Source organism: Octopus sinensis, linkage group LG6 (genome assembly GCF_006345805.1).
Source record: "Octopus sinensis linkage group LG6, ASM634580v1, whole genome shotgun sequence".
Taxonomy (NCBI): domain Eukaryota; kingdom Metazoa; phylum Mollusca; class Cephalopoda; order Octopoda; family Octopodidae; genus Octopus; species Octopus sinensis.
The window spans coordinates 14888547-14910771 of record NC_043002.1 but is presented as its reverse complement, the minus strand read 5'-3'; the positions used below and the strand labels follow the sequence as shown (position 1 = coordinate 14910771).

The following is a 22225-nucleotide window of genomic DNA, read 5'->3' as shown; positions in this document are numbered from 1 at the left end:
AAAATCATCTTCACGTTTGTATCCTTTTCCAGTTCTTCATATCAAACATCACCCAGCCTCAAAGTTATTTGCCACATACTCTTCCTTTTCCAGTGTCCAAACACCATCAGCAACCCCACCGCTCCATCAATACACTACTATTGTTTAAAGGCTATATTTATCCATTTCCTCAGCAGCACAACGCTTATTATGAATTTTCTCTTCAATTTATTGTTCTCTCGGCATCTGTTTTTTCCGCTTCACCACTAAAACTTCCCTTCGAATATGCCATCATCACCCCTATAAATCATGTCACAGATTTATTACTTTCCTCGTGGATTCCACACCATGCACCGAATCTGAGTTCACTATTTCAATAACTCCCTTTTGGTGTATCATGTTTTCAAACTGCATATTCTGATTGCGGGTAGCGTGGATTTTCACATCAATGTATTGGATGTCGTTTCCTTTTCAACTAAACAATATATTGTATTCATGTTTTTGTGTAGTTTTAAGTTATCCACAGAGTCTTTACCTGCTTATGAATAGAGATGATAAAAGCAGGTAAACGTAAGACTCATAATAAGTTTGAGAGAGCCACCAAAAAGGGTACGCTTCTGTGAATGACTACATTTAGAATCGATGTCCCCTCGGAGGGAATAACATTAACTGGGGCTCCGGGACTACTCTTTCTTTAAATTATTATGCTAGCTCTTCCGTAAATTTCCAAGGATACACTGTTTATGATGTCAGCTAGGAATCAAATTTGTCGAAGTATTTAGATTAATCATGATATATCGGATCTATATTTGAATGGTTGAGTCACTGTTTCAGCACTCGAACATTCAGCACCCAATAGATATCAGGAGAAGATTAATATAAAATCAATTTACTGTTTAATAAATACACCACATTCCTATGTATTAATAGAAAACTCTTCATGTACATTAATACAGCTTATAATGAAAATAATAAGACAGCATAATTCTTCACTAAGTCTTCAAAACTGAATAAACATTACGAAATAAATGCTGTCGAAAATCAAAAATCTATTAATGCATAGAAGTTACCAGTATTATTTATGTTTCTTAAATGATGTTGCGCAATAATAATTAAAATATATACAATTATAAGTGCGTGTTTAACGTAAATGTACAAATTTAGACAGAAGTGCAGATGAAACCATCTATCACAGAAGCGAATAGATACGTATACATGCATCATTATACGATTTTTTACATATATATAAATGAATGCAACAAAATGCATACGCTCAAGTATCTGCGACTTGATATACCTTGCAGAGGTCAAGAAAGGCAACGCTATATTCAGTTCTTATTTCACGCTTACTAGGAAGATATTGAAATAGCAATTCTACGATTGTTCCTGTAACTTAATATATATTAGGTGAACAGAGAATAGAATATTGAGTCAGAACATGCTGTTAAAAAAATCAAATGTAAGCTGTATTTAATAGAGAACTGTAGACAGCGTGTGTTCATGTGTCTAGGCGAGTACCGCAAATCTTCAAGTATAATCCACATTTCTTCCCAAAATCTAAAGGTCAAAATCCCTAGTGCGTACTATATACGAGGGTAAAAAGGAAAAATATTTCCTAAGCAATGTCCGAGTCTCTATTTGCTGTCCGGTAATGTTTATTCAGACGCATTTTGAGATGTCGGACGCGAAAATACCTTAAGCCTAAGACTTAAAGCAATGAAGAATCATCTATATCTTGCAACATTTATTCAAATAAAGGTATTCAGAACACAGAATAACATGTAACAAAAACAATTTGCAAACATATTTACATTCCCATATAATAGTTAAGAACATAACCATTTTTGTATTACGTATGCGCCGAAGTGTTTGTTCGACTAGGTGCTGCTGGCTTAATTACACACGTCTCAAGTTAGGGAAGGGATGCGTATTATACACATGGTTTAGCTTTTTCCGAGGTACAACCCCCTAAAATCCACTGCGTATTATACTCAAGGATTTACGGTAATCGCATAACTCACCATGGGTTAGTCATAAATTTTTACGATAAAAATATTTACTCTGCCAGCCGTATTTAACTAAACTATACAGCATTTCATAAGTCACTTCTCACGATACTACGGCTGATAAGCAAAACTAGTCAATCTCATGATCCAAAAGACACGCGTGCGCCGGTTATCTCCCTTGTTAGTGTGTGTGTGTGTATGATTGATTGATTGATTGATTGATTGATTCTAGTTTCAGCTCATGAGCTGTGGCCATGCTGGGGCACCGCCATTTATATATATATATATATATATATATATATCTATATATATATATATATATATATATATATATATATATATATATATATATATATATATATATATATTCTGCGGATCTTACAGAATTAAGATGTTTTAACTCTTTTATCTTGCAGTATAGGTGCTTCGGCGCCCTCAGTGGCAATTAGTGACAGACGATAACATTTTTTAGCGTATTGTATAATATTGCGCCTAGCTGTTTATAATAGTGTTAAAATGTGTGTGTGTCAGTGTGTGTGTGTGTAAGTGCGTGTATGTAAGTGTGTGTGTGTATACATGCGTACGTGTGTATATTCAATGCAAGTATTGAAGACCAATCTTGAAAACTCAGTTTTATAACTCTAAGGCATTTATGCATTTATAATCACTTATTTGTCTTGATATTCTTTAGCAATTCTATAGTAATATTTTACTCTTCATTACCATCATAAATATTATTTATATAAAACAACTAAGGCGGCAAGCTGACATATTTTTTACATGCTTATTGGAAATTCATCCATCTATACGTTCCAAGTTAAAATTCCACTGGGGTCGACTTTGCATTTCATCCTATCGGGGTCGTTAACGTTAGAATCAATTGAGCACTGTGGTTGATGTATTCGATTTTGTGCTTCCCAGAAATTGCTCGCCTTGTGTCCAAATTCGAGACTGATATTTTTTATTTATCTTACAGTTGTTATATATATTGTATACTTATTAGTAACCAAATTGGGTTTTCATTTCTATATGCAAACATTTTTTGATAAAGCTTGACCATATAGAATTTTACGACAGCAAATGTAGAAAAATAAATTCACGCAACGCACTCATAGACAAACACACAAATGTTATGTCCTCTACAACCTACGTTGCATTTTGCAACTTCTATTAACTAATTTGTAATTGATTTTTCATAGGCACAATCAACTAGTATCTTACGATTTACATTGATTGAACTTAAAATGGACGTAGGAATGGATAAAAATAAATGTACAAAAAGTATTAAAGATACAATGTATTCATTTGAAATACCGTGCAGTATTTGATAACGTCTCACTACTAAATTTAGATATTAAATTAGCTAAATAATACTTTTGACAAACTCTTAGGAGAAATGGAGAAGTTCGCATTTGAATGATTTGAACTTACATCTCTAACTGCAAAAATAATATTTTACACACGATGTACTTGATATTCCTTTAGGTGTAACGAAAATAATTTTTTGAAATGATTTCCCACATAAACAAACCTGACGGTAAATAAGGAATTAATTTGACATAGGGTTAAACATGAATAGACGAATTTATCTCAAATAATTTCAATTAAGCATAAATAATAGAAAGTTGCATGGAAGATAACCTGAAGTTAAAAAGTAGAATATTTAACTTTCAATGGAAATTTATTATTAATATTGCTGAATTGTTTAGTTTGCAGCTGCTCTTAATATAAATTGTTACACATGAAACTCATTAACGCATTGTCTCTTGTAAAGATATCTGTGTGTATGCCACTGGTTTACGATTACAGAGGAATTGTAAACGAAATGAAATACAATAACCGCTGCGATATCATATTTTCTTTTGAATTTCAGTAGTTGTTTCAATATTTAGAATTTCAGAGGCGGCAAGGAGGGAGAATCGTTAACACGCTGGGCAAATGCTGAGCGACATTTCGTCGGTCTTTTTTCTCTGAGCTCATATTCCGTCGAGGTCAACTTTGCCTGTCATCATTTCGTTGTCGATAACATAAGTAGCAGTTGAGTAGAGCGATCGATTTCATCGACCAATCCCAACTCCAAAAGTGATGACCAAAACTTGAAAGGAAACCAAGTCAAAAAACTTTATATTTTAAATATTTAATATTTTCTACTTTGTTACTCATTCAATGAAACTGCGTCACAAATATTTCGTATAAGCTGTCACTTTCTTTCCTCTTTCACGACTTACTTTATATTTGCTCATATGAACGTATAGCTCTTTTTATGCATATATATATATAAATAAAGATAAAACTTACTTGGAAGTGGATGTGTGGCGTTCCATCATATAATAACAAAATAATAAATAAAACATATGCATATATACATACATATAAAGTTAATCCAAACAAGAAAGCACAAAAAAAACACAACAACGCGAGGACGTGGAACAAATTTGGTATTATTGGACGCTCAGGAAAGAAGGAGGGTTTAACGTTTCGAGCGGAGCTCTTCATCGGAAACATAAGTGAAGGAAAAATCCAAAGAGGAGTAGACAGAGGAAAAAAATCGCCAACGGTACACACACGGTCACGTACCTACAGCTACCAACATCTATATGTATATATACATGCATATATGGGTACAGGACACCAACAAATCGTCGAACACAATGAGAAACGAAAACATAAAAACAAAACCAAGGGAACGGATTTTTTTTCAACAACGAAAAAACAGAGTACAAGACATACAACACAAGGAAATTTCCCCTTCTTCGGCCGCCTCTGTTTCGTCTACTCTGTATTTCGAAGGTAAAGGCGACACACGACTTCGTGGAAACAATCCTTCTCGCATATATACGTACATATATGCATGCATACATATATTATACTTTACTATTTTACTCTTTTACTTGTTTCAGTCATTTGACTGCGGCCATGCTGGAGCACCGCCTTTACTCGAGCAAATCGACCCCGGGACTTATTCTTTTTAAGCCCAGTACTTATTTTATCGGTCTCTGTTGCCGAACCGCTAAGTGACGGGGACGTAAACACACCAGCATCGGTTGTCAAGCAATGCTAGGTGGACAAATACAGACACACAAACATATACACACATACATATATATATAAACATATACGACAGGCTTCTTTCAGTTTCCGTCTACCAAATCCACTCACAAGGCATTGGTCGACCCGAGGCTATAGCAGAAGACACTTGCCCAAGATGCCACGCAGTGGGACTGAACCCGGAACCATGTGGTTGGAAAGGAAACTACTTACCACACAGCCACTCCTGCGCCTATATATGTATATATATATATATAATATAATATTACATTATATTCCTAATTTCGTTTATGTATGTACACACACACACACACAAGCCCCCACACACGCACACACACACACACACATACATACACACACACACACACATATATATATATATACATATCAAATCATGTATGTAGGGGGAAATGCCATCTGCTTCCCCTTCATGTATATCTGCTGCTTTTATTATTATAATCCAATATATACTCGCTATCATTGTTGTATAATTACAAGAGATATATTACGATTGAAATGTCTGGAAATATTTTTAGTAGACAAATAAAAATTGGAAATTTCGGGGGGTTTTATTTATTCACCATCGCACATGTTTCATTTGCTAGTAGGATTTACACAATCTTACATGTTATATAGATATATAATGAATTCCTTATTCAAAATTAATCAAACTTCAAACATATAATTAAATACTTTCAACTTTAAGTATGAGACGATACGTTTATAGGAAGTAAGTATTAGGCGGAATATTGAATGTTGGGGTGAAGGAAGAAAGATCGAATCAAATATTACAGAAAATAGATAGAATTAGAGAGTGTGAGAGAGAGTGAGAGAGGGAGTTATACGCATATATATATATATATATATATACACACACAAATACATATATATGCGCATACGCAAATACATATAGTATAGACATACATATATATAGACACATGCACACATACACATATATGCATAAGTATATCCACATACATATTTGCATAAATACTGACATCATCATACACTACATTTCAAAGACGGGTACACATAATTGCATTTAACTCTTTTTATACGACAAAAGTTCAAATATATGTATAAAATACATAAATAAATAGACGTTTTATAGTTGGGGGAAAGAGCAATTATGGGGTCATGAAACGGTCGTAGAGGTTTTACTTTAAACGTTTTAATACTTTTTGATAGTTATATATATTTATAATTAAAAAAATTAAATAAATATATAATTTAAAAAAATAAATAAAAAAATAAATAAAAATTATAATAAAATAATAATATATACATATATAAAAACTTTTTAACTTTAAATTTAAATAATTTAAATTTTTCATTTTATATTTTATATATTTTGTATATTATATTTATTAATTATTTCTACGTTTTGGTTTATATCTTTCACTGTTTGATTTGCCTAATAGTGGTTTTATCTCTAAATTAATATTTTATATATATATATATATATATATATATATATATATATATATATATATATATATATATGTGTGTGTGTGTGTGTGTGTATATATATATATATATTATATATATATATATATATATATATACAGTTTGAAACTTCGAAACTTCGGAGACTGGTAAAATTTCTCATGTCGAACACGGTTTACTCTGAACATTTTTACCATAATTCGTATTTTAGAAGTTATTTCATATTAAACTTGTCATATTTGGGAAATTTCAACCAATCAATGACGTGTATTCGGTTGAAGAATGTTTCTGTTTTTTGCGATAGTAATCGAAGAGGAACAACTTCCGGGTCATCTCTACTAAATGACACCACTCTGTTCTATTCGTACGGCGAGCTAAGACGATGTCACATCCTTTCTTCCTTTTTAGTCAGTACCGTGCACTCCTTACTCTTTTCCTCCCTTCTACACTATCAGCTAGCTACCAGCATGCGAGCCATTACAATTATCGTATTTTTCTGGGGTTGTATGTGGATATGTAAGGTAGGATTTTCGGGGAAGCTGTGTTGTTGTTTTGAACTTTTCTTAAATTTCTATGTTGATTTCTGTTGCACGTCTGATCCCATCCTCTATGAGTTGAGCTGGGTAATGTCTGTCAATTAGGGTGTTTTTGAGTTCTTGCAGTCTAAAGTTCCTGGTATTTTGTTCTGACACTATTGTGCATATCCTTCTTGCAAGGTTGAAGGGGATGTTTGTTTTAGTGTGTCATGGGTGGCATGAATTAAAAAGAAGGTATTGTTTGGCGTCTGTGGCTTTGTAAAAAATGTCTGTTTCTATTTTAAGGTTAATTTTTAATTACTATATCCAAGAATGGGAGCTCATTTTGGTTGTATTCCATTGTGAACTGTATATTTGGGTTTATGCTGTTCAATAGGTTTTTAAATTTTAGGAGTTTATTTGTGTTTTCATTCCAGAGTGTAAAACAACCGTCCAGGAATCGTTTCCAATTCTCTTTTATGTATTGAGAGAGGGGGTTTCCAAATATTGATAAAGATTCCTGGTAAATGATTATTTCCAGGGAGCCCATTGTTAGGTTCGCAATGACTGGTGCTGCCCTTGTACCCATAGCAATTCCGGATGCAAAAGTAAAAAAAATGTGGTAGACCGAACTGCTAGAAGGGTCAGAATTCCTCTTCAAAGAGGGACAGAAATTCAAGATCAAATCTAATTTTACTTGTGCCTCTGAAAACATAATTTATGTCATAAAATGCTCGGGCTGCCACCAAGACTACGTGGGGTCCACGGGACTATCACTCAGACGTAGATGCACACTGCATCGACAACACATTGCATTCCCAGAATACAGAATGATACCCTTTAGTGAGCACATTGAGAAACGCGCAAAGCAACTACTTCCACAATTTTTAGTCTTTCCATTTTACCAATGTGCTATCGGAACACCAACACAAATTAGACTAAACAAGGAAACATTCTTCATTGAAAAATACAAGCCCAAACTTAACCATTCCAACATATTTTTACAGAGACATTCACCCCAAAAGAAAGGCATGAAATTTTAAGCGATTTTCTCCCTTACACCGGAAGAAATCACTTATTACCTCCCCTTATCTGGAACTCTATTCAACATAAACATAACGATAACTCTTCTCAACGTAAACATAACGATGTAAGAAATTTGAAAAGCTGACCGCGAAACCGGTCATTTCTTCTAAATTATGTAATTGTAAGAAACAAATTTATAACATTCTTCAGACATATTGACTCAAATATATATTTTTTAACCTTTTAAAACCAGCCTTCTGTAGTTTTTTCACTCTTTACTATTTTCTATATAATCAACCACGTGCTTTCACAAACCGACTTTCTCATCTATATATATATATATATATAATATATATATATATATATGTATATGTAATGATATCTGATATAATGCAAAAACAATATAATATTGGTCTCGTATTTGCAGAGTCTGAAGTACACTGTATATAATATATGAGCTTCGCAATAATCAGCTCGACCCATGCTGAATTTGTTGTCATAATTTTCTTGCACTGTAAAAATTCAACCTCGCTGGTAGTAGTCTCTCTTTACAAATGTTATTCCCTTCTGTCCCTATCACTGCCGCTCTTCTAATATTTCATTGATTTCCCAGTGGGAAACCATCAATCAGATTGAAGTCATTTGGAAATTGCTCTCAATATGGTTATAGATCTATACATAGAGGAGACGTGGATTTCCTTATGATCGTAGACTTTGGAAATTAATATTAATTTCCCAACCATGAGACATTTATATGGTTGACACTGGTATGCATCACATTGAATATTGAATATTGACGTCACGAGTACAAAATCACTGTCCATATTTTTCAGCTAGGTATTGAAAAGTTTATCACTCACATGTGCTTTCTATTTCCGTTGACATGAAGTGCTTGCAATTATCTTTGTCATCACTAGTTGGCAGTGTTTGTGGTACTTTTCTATCGTTGTTATTATTATGTATTCTGGTTTAATGTGATGTGTGACTGAGCTACCAATTTATATGTTCCATATTCTGGCGTGATATAATTCAAACTCCTATGATGTAGCCGTGTCCTCTGGTGATACTTTTGATTGATAAGTTTTGACTGTAAAATTATTAAATACTTAATTAGGACAATGCTTTAATTAGATAAAATCGATAAACACTACCACATGGACACCGAAGCAAGTTATTTGCAATAGTTATCGGACAGGAACTGGATAATTTAAATGACAAATTAAAATCTATTTGGTAGTGTTAATTTGTAAAAGCATTGCACAACCTTAAAGATAAAACTTCATCCTCTGAATATCATTCCAGTTATCAGTTAACGTACACGACCACCACTAGTCCCTCGATAATATCACCAGTGATGCAAATTCCGCCGAGCTCGACTGTGCCTTTCATAATTTCGGAGTCGATAAATTAAGTACCTGTTGAGCACTAGGGTCGACCTAATCGACTAGCCCCCTCCCTCAAAATGTCGGTCTTTGTGGCTAGAGTAGAAAAGAATATCGTCCATGATGCTGTAGAATAATGCCACCTAATCTAGTGCAGTGGAAAATATGGCTTACTTTGTATTTTTCCAAACTTATAGTTACCAAGGCGTTGCAAAATTTCTCTTCCAGTTGCATGTTATCACGTATTAGTTTCAAATCCTAACCGGCAATTTTACAATTCGATTAAATCAACCGCAGTGTTCAGCTGGTACTTATTTTAATGTCTACGTAAAGTTCCAGAGAAGATGCCTTTAAGTATTTTGCCCGACGTGTTAATGCTTCTGCCAGCTCGTTTCATTAATTTTACCATGTATAGGTGGGAAAATGTTATAGTTTATACAAATTATTATCTAGTGCCAATTATATTAATTGTGCATATCGACAAAAATGTGCTAGAGTGCACCTATGTTGCAAATAGTCATTATGCTCAATTTTTGATTTATGGTGATTTCATTTAATACAGCACATCTAATGTGTTAATAATGAAGAATTATTAGCCGTTGTCATAAAAAAAAAATGGAACAAGTACTTTCTCCCTGCGACGGTTTTATTCGCAGTCTCTACCTGAACAAATTTCTACTTCAGTTAATTTGCAAATTTTTCCAGAGAAATTATACAAGCAGCGACCCACGGCAGTGAGGTTTCATAGGCAGGATTAAAGGCGCTTCAACTAGGACAATACTCTAAGGAAGGGGGCTTTCGAAATTATGTCCAAACGTGCGTCGAATATTATTTTTACTAAGGTCAGACAAAGACAAATTACTGGAAACTGTATTCATTTCTTGGCGGATAAAGAATATTGAAGGCTTACATTACAAATGCATTTCAGTTTAAAACACGCTCTTATTTTATTAGGAAGGATAATCCGTGGAGCTCCGGGATAAGTCCGGTTCAATGAGACAGTAAAATTTAGTGTTATATAATGAAATAAATCCAATATATTGTAGTAAAAACCTATATATACGTCGTTTCTGATCATATATGTGACGGGTAGTTACTCACAAAAAATTACATATATTTAAAGAGATACCATTTGGAAATATACCACTTCTTGAAGCAGTTCGATGTTATATACGTTTGGAATGTTTTCACTCATATATCTGATTGATCAGGACCTTCACGGTATTCCATAGAATACTTCTGATATATTGATTTGGTATCTGCAATACAATCGATACCCCTTCTCTTAAAATTGCATAAATCGTATTGATATTAGATAAGAGTTGTTAAATTTTCAATAATGAACTTAAAGAATCAGATGTAACATTTGAGATCCATTTATTAATGTTGATAAAATCATAATTAAATAAGATTTGTAATTGAGCTTATATTAAAATTCGACGTGATATGTGTGTGTGTACGTGCATATGGATATGTACAGCACGATACATGGTCCTGGAATTTACAACTCATTTACCGCTGGATAATTACGAAACTGGTGTTCATAAAAGAAATCAATGATGCAATTTCACTCCTTCAAATATAATCTCCATCGACTTTACATATAATCTCTTATGTATTATCGAAGTATCAGTATTGTCTATTCGATTCTCCTATACCCGGCTAATGGCTATTCGCATTTTTCGATTTATCATTCTATGATCTGCAATTTTATGGTACTTACGCTATCTGTACTTACATATGCTCTGTTTTGCAATATGCGTATCCGTAGCAATCTGCAGTATAAACATAAATAGAAATTCACATGTATAAATTTAACCACCCTAGTGATATTTTCATAACTTATTGGCATTTCTGTATAAAGTAATGTAAAATTTTCGAGGCTTCTTGCGGAAGGTAATTTATACAAATAGGGTTTAACGGACCAATGATTTCAAAACTTTTTAGAGAGGTTGATCCGTCCTCATACGCTTATACAAGATTTAAGTTGATTTGCTTGCTAAGAAGGCAGCCAGACATAATGAATCTCATTGATTTGCTTATATGTTTTAGAGAATTATGTTTCGATTCATCATGTTGACGAACAAACTTAACTTGCAAATCTGTAGCTTTATGGCATTGAAAATATGTTTTGAAAAGGATAATATATATAAACTATAGGTGTAGGAGTGGCTGTGTGGAAAGTAGCTTGCTTACGAACCGCATGGTTCCGGGTTCAGTCCCATTGCTTGGCACCTTGGGCAAGTGTCGTCTACTATAGCCTCAGGCCGACCGAAATCTTGTGAGTGGATTTGTTAGACGGAAACTGAAAGAAGCCCGTCGTATATATGTATATATACATGTATGTGTGTGTATATGTTTGTGTGTCTCTGTTTGTCCACACATCATCGCTTGACAACCAATGTAGATGTATTTACGCCCCCGTTACTTAGCGGTTCGGCAAAAAGAGACCGAGAGAATAAGTACTAGGCTTACAAAGAATAAGTCCTTGGGTTGATTTGCTCGACTAAAGGCTCTGCTCCAGCATGGCCACAGTCAAATGACTGAAACAAGTAAAAGAGTATTGTAGTACTAAATAGTCCCTGTTCATGCTCCTACTCTTGTTAGTTTGCACATGTTCAAGCATACATACAGTGTCGTATTCACTCGTCACTCGCAGGGGTTTCACCTCGGTAGATATACACCACCCATCGAGAGCACTACAACTGAAATACGGGCAAAATATCGATTAGATAGCATGTGTATTTAGAGAGAAACTTACATTTTAATTTGTAACTTTGTAAAGTTCACGGAATCAACATTTTACTACAGGCTATTCTTTTCATCAACTGCGTTATCCGATGAAATGCTTTTCATATTTTCAATTCATTTTTTTACTCGTCTAAAACTACATATTTTCATATTATTTTTTTTGAATGATGTACATGCCAATGATATATTCATACAGATTTCCTTAAACATATTCTTTCAACTTACTTGGGAAATTTCGTTTACTGCATGTGAAAATAAATTAATTACATAGAATAAATTAATATGATATGTAAGCGTGTTTAATTATGGGTGATATAAACACTCCTATATCGCCTTATCTTGGTATTACCTGTTAGATTCAATTCTGGTAATATATGATATAGAAATCACATTTCTGATTAAAGAGAAATATGAACAACTACAGAGTGAGCGTGTGTTCACACATATGTTCAAAATTTCGCTTTTCCTATCTGAGAAATCAATAGCGACTTGGGATATTTTAATCTATATTTAATTCAATAAGGTCTTCTGTTTTTCTCAAGATGGAGTTTTGGGGATTTCTCTTTCATACTTCTTTATATATTTATATATATTTATATTTTTCAGCAATCGAAATAATATTACAGCAAATTGGCAATATGTGAAGAATAATTAACTAAATACTCTCGTGCATAATTACATATTGGGCAAGGAATTCGCATTTAAATAACACAAGTTAATGAATAGTGAATGTCAAAATGACCCAAACGTTTATGTGTCATCTCAGGCGTTATCGTGACAAATTGCTTTGATGAAATCAAAACAGAATAAAATGAAACTATTTACGTTATCCAACATTATCCAGTACTAACGTATAATTGGGAAGCAGATATTGATTATTGACATTAACACTATATCTTTTTTTATTATCATCGGGATACATGCATGATCACATTAAACCACACTTAGGCATTTTCATATCATAGCTCCTACTTCTTTATTTTTTTACCTTCATAATCATTACAAGTTTTGTATTTTATTCCTGCATTTATCTAATGTATTGCCTAGGAATCGAAGATACCCTTTACATAATGTTTATCATAAAACTATTTGTACTGCTTCGTTATTATTTATTCGAAGAGAATTGATATCTTAAGGAGATTGTACGATATTCAAACCACAGTAATATTGTATCAAAAAAAATATTTTTACCTTCCGTTACTTGCACTTTCCCAAGTATGGTTTCGCCTTTTATTCTGATTTGGAAATATAATCAACATCCTATTAGTTAGCGAAAACAAAGTTATTTAGTAGGTATTCTCAAAAGCAGTATATAATATCTTATATAAAACTACTTAACTTCTAAGCAAATAAAATTAACAAAACGCATTAATACTATTCTGTACACTATGTAGAACGAGGTGACTGCTATTTCTTTGCGATCCTTAAATATGAATCGCGAATAAATTGAAATACTATTTCTAAAATATCGGAAATATTTTCATTTTTTACGTTATATTCAAGAAGTGGCAGTGGTCACAGCTGCTGCAACCGTGGTGGATAGAAAACTGAGATATATAGTTAGGAAATACAAGGTTAATAGCTGTGAATAAAGGTCAAATTAAGACGTGTGCTTATTGCTATTGTGTTGATTGTCGATGTGTTATTGCTGCTGCTATGCTGTTGAGAGAAGCGGTCTTCGTCCCAGAGCTCGCAAGATGGGAGAAGTCCGAAACGTGGTCCTTTGCTATTCGTAAGACCCGCAGAAGAGAAAGCAGGTCAACCCCCGACAACGAGAGCATCGACGGATTGATGAATGCGCATCCAGGCTCAGCGGTTGCGTAGGAAGTCGGGGAGGAGAAACAGGAAGAAAGTGATAGAAAATCGGGGCGAAAGAGTACAACAGGGGTCGCTACCCCCACCCCCACCGCCAGAGCCTCGTGGAGCTTTAGGTGCTTCCGCTCAATAAACACACACAACGCCCGATCTGGGAATCGAAACCGCGATCCTCCGTCCGCGTGTCCGCTGCCGTAACCACTGGACCATTGCGCCTCCTGCTGCTGCTTTAGCTGTAGATGTTGCTGGTGCAGCCAGTGTTGTTGTTTCTATTGTAATAGTATTTGTAAATTGAGATGTTGTTCGTCACGAATAGGTGTTACCACTGTTTTTCTTTTTGCCGCCATTTCTGTTGTATTTGCACCTTCCTGAGAATAGTGTAGTAGATGTTCTCGTTCTTATTGCCGAACTGCAATTCTAATTCTTCTTGTTGCAAACGTCGGTTTTGCTGTTATTGTCGACGTCATTTCTGTGGTCCTTGCTAATTTTCTTTCTTTCTTTTTTTTTTTGTTAGATATGGAAAATGGTGTGGCATCAAATAAACAATTAATAGAATGGTTGTTTTTGTTTTCATATTTTCCCATCGGAATATCATTTGTAAATGATTGATATTTTCCTTCAAACACTGCTTTAATTTTTGCATCAATATTGATTCCTATGAGAATTTTATATAAGTGTTTCTTGCTCCAAATCTTATCCTCCTTTTTTTTTTATAAATTTGTTAATATTTCTGTAACATATTTGTAACAGATAAACAGATATCTAAACAAATTGTTGTTTACACTAAGGCTGCTTTGATGTCGGCACCACTCCACCCAAATCATTTATATGTAATATATACTCTACTAGACCCTTATTATAGAATACCAACAACTTCCTATATACCTGTACGTAAATAAGAATAAATATGTTTAGTATTGTTATCGTGACTAAACCTTTTAGAGAATTGAGATACGAGAGGAAAAACACTATGGGAGAAGTTGTTTTTTTTTTTTTGTTTGTATTTTTTTTTAATATGTAGTCTGATACTGGATACGGGGGCACTATCAGGCACTTATGTCATATTAGCTAATGCAATGAAAACATTTGTAAGATGTGTCTTGAATTTATAGCATTCAAAACAAATCGCCATTACATTAACATTGTTATCGATATATAGCCGTATAAGGCCAAAAGCAAATGGTAGAAACTGTCCGAAATACCGGCACTTATAACGAAAGTGAAATAAATTGAATCTTTACGCTGTAACCAAAATGTATCAGTTAAAAGCCATTCAGTAACATCAATCCCGAACGAAGAGTTTCCCTCAAACTGCTTCTATTTCATACTCTACCACGTTTTCAAGAGATATACGATAAAATATAACCGGTTTATTTCTGACAAAATATGTGTTCTTTATATGAAGAAAAAAAAATATTTAAATTGCTCTTTGTAAGCGTATTCCAATTTATTCAAATTTTATTAATGAACAAATTAGTTTATGTGTCAAGTTTCAATAAATCCTCATTATTTATTTCTCTAAAAATATGTTTGTTTAATTTTCCTTGATAGATCGAATGTCAGAATTTTCTTTGGTATTGTTACATTCTTGTGTTTGCATAGTGCTTCTTTTACATTCCTTTTGTTTTGTTTGTTTTAACAAACTTTTTTTTTTTTTAATTACGATTTACTATTTTCCGAAGATAGAAATCTATTGATTACGTTGTCAGTAAATTTTCAGTATTTGCCATACGCCATTCGGAAATAATATCAAAACATATAAATTTTAATAATTTGACAAATAACTTTTGCACTGCTTATATATACTAAATAAATCAAACCGATTTTTTTTTTTTTTTAAAAAGAGGGAAATATCAGTCGTCCGATGTTAACAGACTAACGATTTTATTTTACGTATTTATTCATTTTATTTTATGCTTCTATTCCATTGATAATCTCTGTATAAAAAGCTCATTTAAAAAAAATCATCATTTTCCACACTGCGATTAATCATATCTAAACAAATCGTTAAATCATTTAATCATGACTCTCTCTCTCTCTCTCTCTCTCTCTCTCTCTCTCTCTCTCTCTCTCTCTCTCTTTCTGATTATTTTCATCTTTCTCTCAATCTCTCTTTCTCTTTCTGAGATAATGAATGAGAGACAGAGATTTAAACATGCAACTCCATGTAACACATGTTATTAGAAATAAAATGTTATGCAGTTTTTTTTTCGTGTTGGTTTTAGTTACTCCAACTCACTGATCTTTCTAAATACATATTTCTTTATTATTTGTATCGCTTTATTTCTGTCATATGTGTATCAACAGTAAACAAAGTTATATATGTTTTCGGTCATATATAAAAAAAGTTTTCTTTTGTTATAATTTCTATCATTTCATATTTTTTAATAATATTAATAGAAAAGTGACATATGCGCACACTCCATAAAACAGCAGAGTAACCACTTCAGCTGAGCTATGAGAGTGGGCTGTAAAGTCCATGGGATGAGTAAGAAGTAGTGATGCAACAACGGTAAAATGTTGCATGAGTTAATGACTGTACTTCTTATTTAATTTTCATTGTTTCTTTCCAGGTAAAGGAACATCAGTCTTTAGAAAGAAGACTTCAAATGTAACTAATAATGGTGTCTCCTGAAAATGGAAAAAGAAAAAGGTGCTGTTGTCAAGTACCTGCTTCCAAGGACCTTCCTGCTGTCATGGTAACTACATTCGGCACGACGCTTCAGCTTTATGAACAATGTAAAAGATGGTAGCTGAATTGATGAGGGTAGGAGAGGATCTTGAAGATGAAACAATGTCTGGAATTGCTGCAGTTACCAACATCGAGGAAAACATTGATCGGATTCACCACATGCTGATGGATAGCAGGTGACTGACTATACATCAAACAATCAATGCTATTAGCATATACCATAAGAGAATGGAGAGCATTCAGCACAATGAACTTGGAAACGGGAAGGTTTCTGCTTGGTGAATGCCACATCTCTTCACATCTGATCTAAAGCATTTCAGGTTGATCATATCACGGAAAAGGCTGAAATTGTTTCAAGCAGATCCAGCTGGTTATCTTAAACGTTTAATAACACATGATGAGGGTTGAAGTCTTTACTTTCAGTCAGAGACAAAGAAACAATTCATATTGTAGAAATGCCTCTACTAATCTACCGCAAGTAGGCCAAGGGGAATTTCAGAACATACGATTTGAGGATGCAAAGGGCAATGCCCATCAATAGAGGGTATTATGCCAATTTTGTGAGGTAATTTCGAAAGGCTATCAAGGACAAACACAAAGGAAAACTGATGAAAGTGTTCTTAAAATATCAGGCAATTTTCAAGCACGTAAGTCCTTTATAAAATTACCTTGTAAATCTTTCACCGAGAGATATTCAGCAACAGTACTTTGTAGTAAAAATTATTTGCCATTATAACATGGCTGTCCTGGTTTAGGGCGAATGTTGCTGTAATTTATCCCCAGGAGATATCGTCTCCAACTGGCTATACGACACGATCTGTATCCTTATATTTTCGAACAAGGGAATCTAAATTACAGCAACATTCATCCTAAACCAGGACTGCCATGTTATATTAGCAAATAATCTTTACTCCACATAAACCCTTTGTTTCAATGACTGTCGTGGGTGACTGTGACTTTGAACTATTGATCACTGTCCCTATTCTCTAGTTTTGGCCTATTCTGATTATCATCTGTTACTCCAATAAAAAAAGTAAAAGAAATCCAGTATCGCAGTGATGCTGCCCTTATATTTGCTGTTGATTAATGTTTTGACTAACAGGATGAAAACTTCGTCACCGATTAAATTTTAGCACCGCCATACTGATATGGGGATCTATATTGAATAAGAAACATCCATTTCTCACATTCCATGACTGTATCTTGATCAGCTTATGAACTTTGACATGCATACTCTTTTATTCTTTTAAATGTTTCAGTCATTTGACTGCGGCCATGCTGGAGCACCGTTTTTAGTCAAATAAATCGAACCCAGGAATAATTCCTAGTAAGACTGGTAGTTATTCTATCAGTGTCTTTTGCCGAACCGTTAAGTTACGGGGTTCTAAACACCTCGGTTGCTAAGCGACGGTGGAGGGACAAACACAGACACAGACACATATATACATATAGAAATACATGCATACATACGGAGTCACGCACAACACAGCCACGCACACATACACACATACACACATACATACATACATACATACATACATACATACATACATACACACATAAATACAATGACACACACATACGCATATATCTTGTCTCGCTCTCCCAACTGGAAAATAGTATATATATGTTTGTGTATACGGCGGACTCTTTGCAGTTTCCGGCCACCAAATCTACTCACAAATCTTTGGTAGGCCTGAAGACATAGCAGAGGTCACTTACCAAAGGTGCCACTTAGTGGTACTGAACCTAGAGCCATGTGGCTGGGAAGCAATCTACTCACCGAGATTTGAACTGAGCCCGTTGGCTTCAAAGTCCACAGTATCGAACTTTACGCCAATAACCATCATCTACGTATTTCTAAAAATTCTCATTGCCATGGGTGTCATCAGTGTCGTCATCGTCGTCGTTGTCATAGTTGTCATCACCATTATCGTCGACGTCATCGTCATCATCCTCATCGTCGAGTCTACAGACTACGACTTGTATTTTTCTTCAGTAATGTCAGACACTTCAGATAACCTTTCCAAACCAAGTGTTCTTAAGTTCATCAATATTCACGAGACATTTTGCTTCACTGAGTCTCATAAACTCTGATAAATACAATAAAGCACGGATCACTGCACCAATGGTCGGCTTCTGTTTTACGCATTTTTATTGACACCACTCAGTGACGCAGACCGTGTCCCTCTCAATGCGCTCGCCTTCTTGTGATCTAATTCCCTATCTGTGGGAATAAGACTTTAACGTTGATCACGACATATAACTGCCCAATACAACAGGCTTTCTAGAATTCAGGGGTTCGTCATGTTTCGACGAACAAAAGACGATTTACATTGTGGTGAAAGCGATATGTTTCGAATACGTAATGGCGATTACTATAACTGTTTCCCCCTTCTCAATTACTCGAGAGTTGGATGAGTGAGACTAAATATTTACGTATGTATGTATGTATGTATGTATGTATGTATGTATGTATGTATGTATGTATGTATGTATGTATGCATGTATAAACATAAAAATGGATCAAAAACGAAATAGAACATAATAAAACATTTGGATAGATGGACGATACAAGATGGACAAGAGAAACAACAATTAGAAGGACGGGCAAAAAAATACGGGTCATTCGTGGCCTTCTTTCCTCAGTCAAGTCCCACTAGTCACGACTGTTTCGGGCAGTTACACTTGAGACGGTTCGATCTGGTTGTCCCCAGAAAGTCTAAGCTAAGAGCATTAGACCCTTTGTAAGAAAGTTACGGCAACATAGATAAAAAAAGATCAAGAGAACAGGATTCACGAAAAGACGTAAAATCGGGAATAGTATACATTTACAAATACAAACAACAAGAAAATAACAACAGGTGTATTTCGACTGAGAACGAATCAAATTGAGCTGGCGTGTATGAAGTGGAAGCCTAAAGTTAGGAACATAGGAGATGGACACAAGAGGTGTTGACGGTCAGTAGTTAGGCCTTGAAAAGAAGATCACGGCTAGCCGGATACCGGCCGTTAATAAATACTAATTATATATGGATAATTACCCTAAGTTACAATTTCCTTTTAACAGACACATCTCACTTGCTGTTTTATATCCATCATTGTAACTACGTTCAGTATCTTTGTATTATCTGAAGCATAACTTCCAGAAAGCATACTAAAAATTTTTTTTTTAACTCTATACGTTACGAAAATGTTAGTAGAATAGTCTCCGAACGTTATAAAATAGGTCTCAAAGTCACTAAGCGTCCTATAAATCACACTTCGTTTTCTGAATCCTATATCTCCAAGACTTCATATCTGTCAACATCCACTCCTAATGACTATCACCGCTACCATCATCATCATCCCCACCACCACCATCATCATCATCATCGTCGTCGGCGTCGTCGTCGTCATCGCCGCCATCATCATCATTATCATCATCATCATCATCATCATCATCATCATCATCATCACCATCATCTTTACCAATGTTGTCATTTTTCAATATCATTTTCTTTATGATACACAGGACCTATTTAAAATTTTTATCGAAGAGCATTCTAAAATCAAAGTAAAAAAACCCCAAAAAACCCAATATATCTGAAATATTAAATAATGTGGAAAGAGAACTAAATAAATTGGAGTGAAATGGGTAAAAATATATTGTTATATATCGTAGATGCGATTTCTTGTCCTGTATTATATATATATATATATATATATATATATATTTTTTTTTTGTTGAAATGCTTGTTTGTAACTAAACCACAAATTTATACATGTAACATATGCCAGTAATTTAGGTAAGCAAAACATCTCGAGTATAAAAGATAACATGAAATCATAAATCAATAATAATATTCGAATAGGCATTAAAGATGAAAAAATAATTTGCCGGAAATAATTTTCTTACTGGTGCGTAAATATGCTTCAGTCCAGATCGAATATATCGATTTCAAGCTTTAAATTTACAACATCTGCTACAAGTAGATGATTTGAACATAAAAGTATGATAATAAATAACTTTGGAAGCAGAATAGAAAAGAAGAAAGAACAAATTGAATAATATTTTAAAAAATGTTAAGAAAGAGATCATTCACTAAGCACTACGTTGACTCTAAGGAAAAAAACCTTCCGTCAAATATTATACTTTTTATTTAATTCAATTAATTTCTTGCGACAAACTAAGAGATGCAAAGAATTATATGCATATATGCACAAATACAAAGAGACCTCTAAACAATCATACATAAACACTATATGCATACACACTCACACACACACACACACAAATACACACGCACACACACACACACGCACACAAGCGTCCTTTCACATACTTACCGATTTCGTAAGGATCTGTTCTACAAAACTTAATTTTGTAGCTTAAAATATATTCATTGACCCTAAGTTTATATTTCAAAAGGTGTATTTCAAGGCGTCTGCCAACAATATTTCTGAATGATTTCTCTTAGACATAACCACTGAATACCCTTTTTAAGCTCTAGAAAAGGATGACATACAAATAAACTTATTACTCTATTGGAGACGAACTAAAGACCAATTTTCGAAATGTCACATTGCTGTAAATGCTCTGTAAATCAAGAGCATTTAGTGATTTTCTTTTTTTACTGGTGATGTAAGAATGGTGATTAAACAAACACAGAAGCACAATTCACAACAGAAATTTTTACTTAATTGCATTTCCAGCTCCTCTGTTCCTCACATCAACTCCAAAAATTACATAGATACTGAGGAAAATACATAATGTCGATTTACCATTAAATGTACCATCAAATAACACGACATATCAAATTGATTTCTTATACTAAAAAGAAATATTCCTAAAATGAACTACAGTAGGTTTCCTGTTACTAACATTTGATATACAGAAGAAATGCATTCAACAGAATATATAAGGCTTAAAGTTCTAATGCCCACTCCAAACTTCGAAACAAACAACGAGCTTCTCAATTTATATCCTAAAAAAGACGAATTGACATCAGATTAGTTCAGAGAGCTTTTGAATGCAGCAGATTATCACTCACACAAAACCTGTTAACAACATCGGAACATTAAATATATCCCCCAATTGCTCTTAAATAAGACTAGTAACATCTTGTGTGTCAGTAACGGACTCCTCAAGAAACATTCACTCCCTGATGAGTTTCATGTAATCACAGACTGCAAACAATAGAGAAAGCCTGCAAACACGTGTTCCCCACAAATAGATATGTATGGACGTGTTCAGGGTAAATTTGAAAATGATGATGATGTTAAAGTTGAATGTCAGTGCTTTTGAATTTATATCCGCTCAATTACGTCACATATCGAAGGCTATAATAAAACAGACGAATTGATTGCTTGCTTGTACGTAAAGTATTTATGCATACATGAATGATTGTATAAGAAACGGATTAATAAAAAAGTATGAAGAATTTATTGGATCTTATGCAATGATATACGTAACCGAATGGTGAGAAAGATTAAATCCGCGTACAAATGGTACGTATGAAATCTATTGTCAAAACGGATACAATAATAAATTCTGGTATTTCCGGATATAGAAATGTTCCTAAA

The 22225-nt window shown here is 33.9% G+C and overlaps 1 long non-coding RNA gene across 1 annotated transcript; it reads left to right on the top strand.

The window, feature by feature from the left end:
* Positions 1-1626: 1626 nt before the first annotated feature.
* On the top strand, positions 1627-21575 carry LOC118763711. The gene is made up of 3 exons (XR_004999465.1): positions 1627-1883; positions 4021-4027; positions 21566-21575. It is a non-coding gene; the product is annotated as an uncharacterized LOC118763711 (long non-coding RNA).
* Positions 21576-22225: the final 650 nt, after the last annotated feature.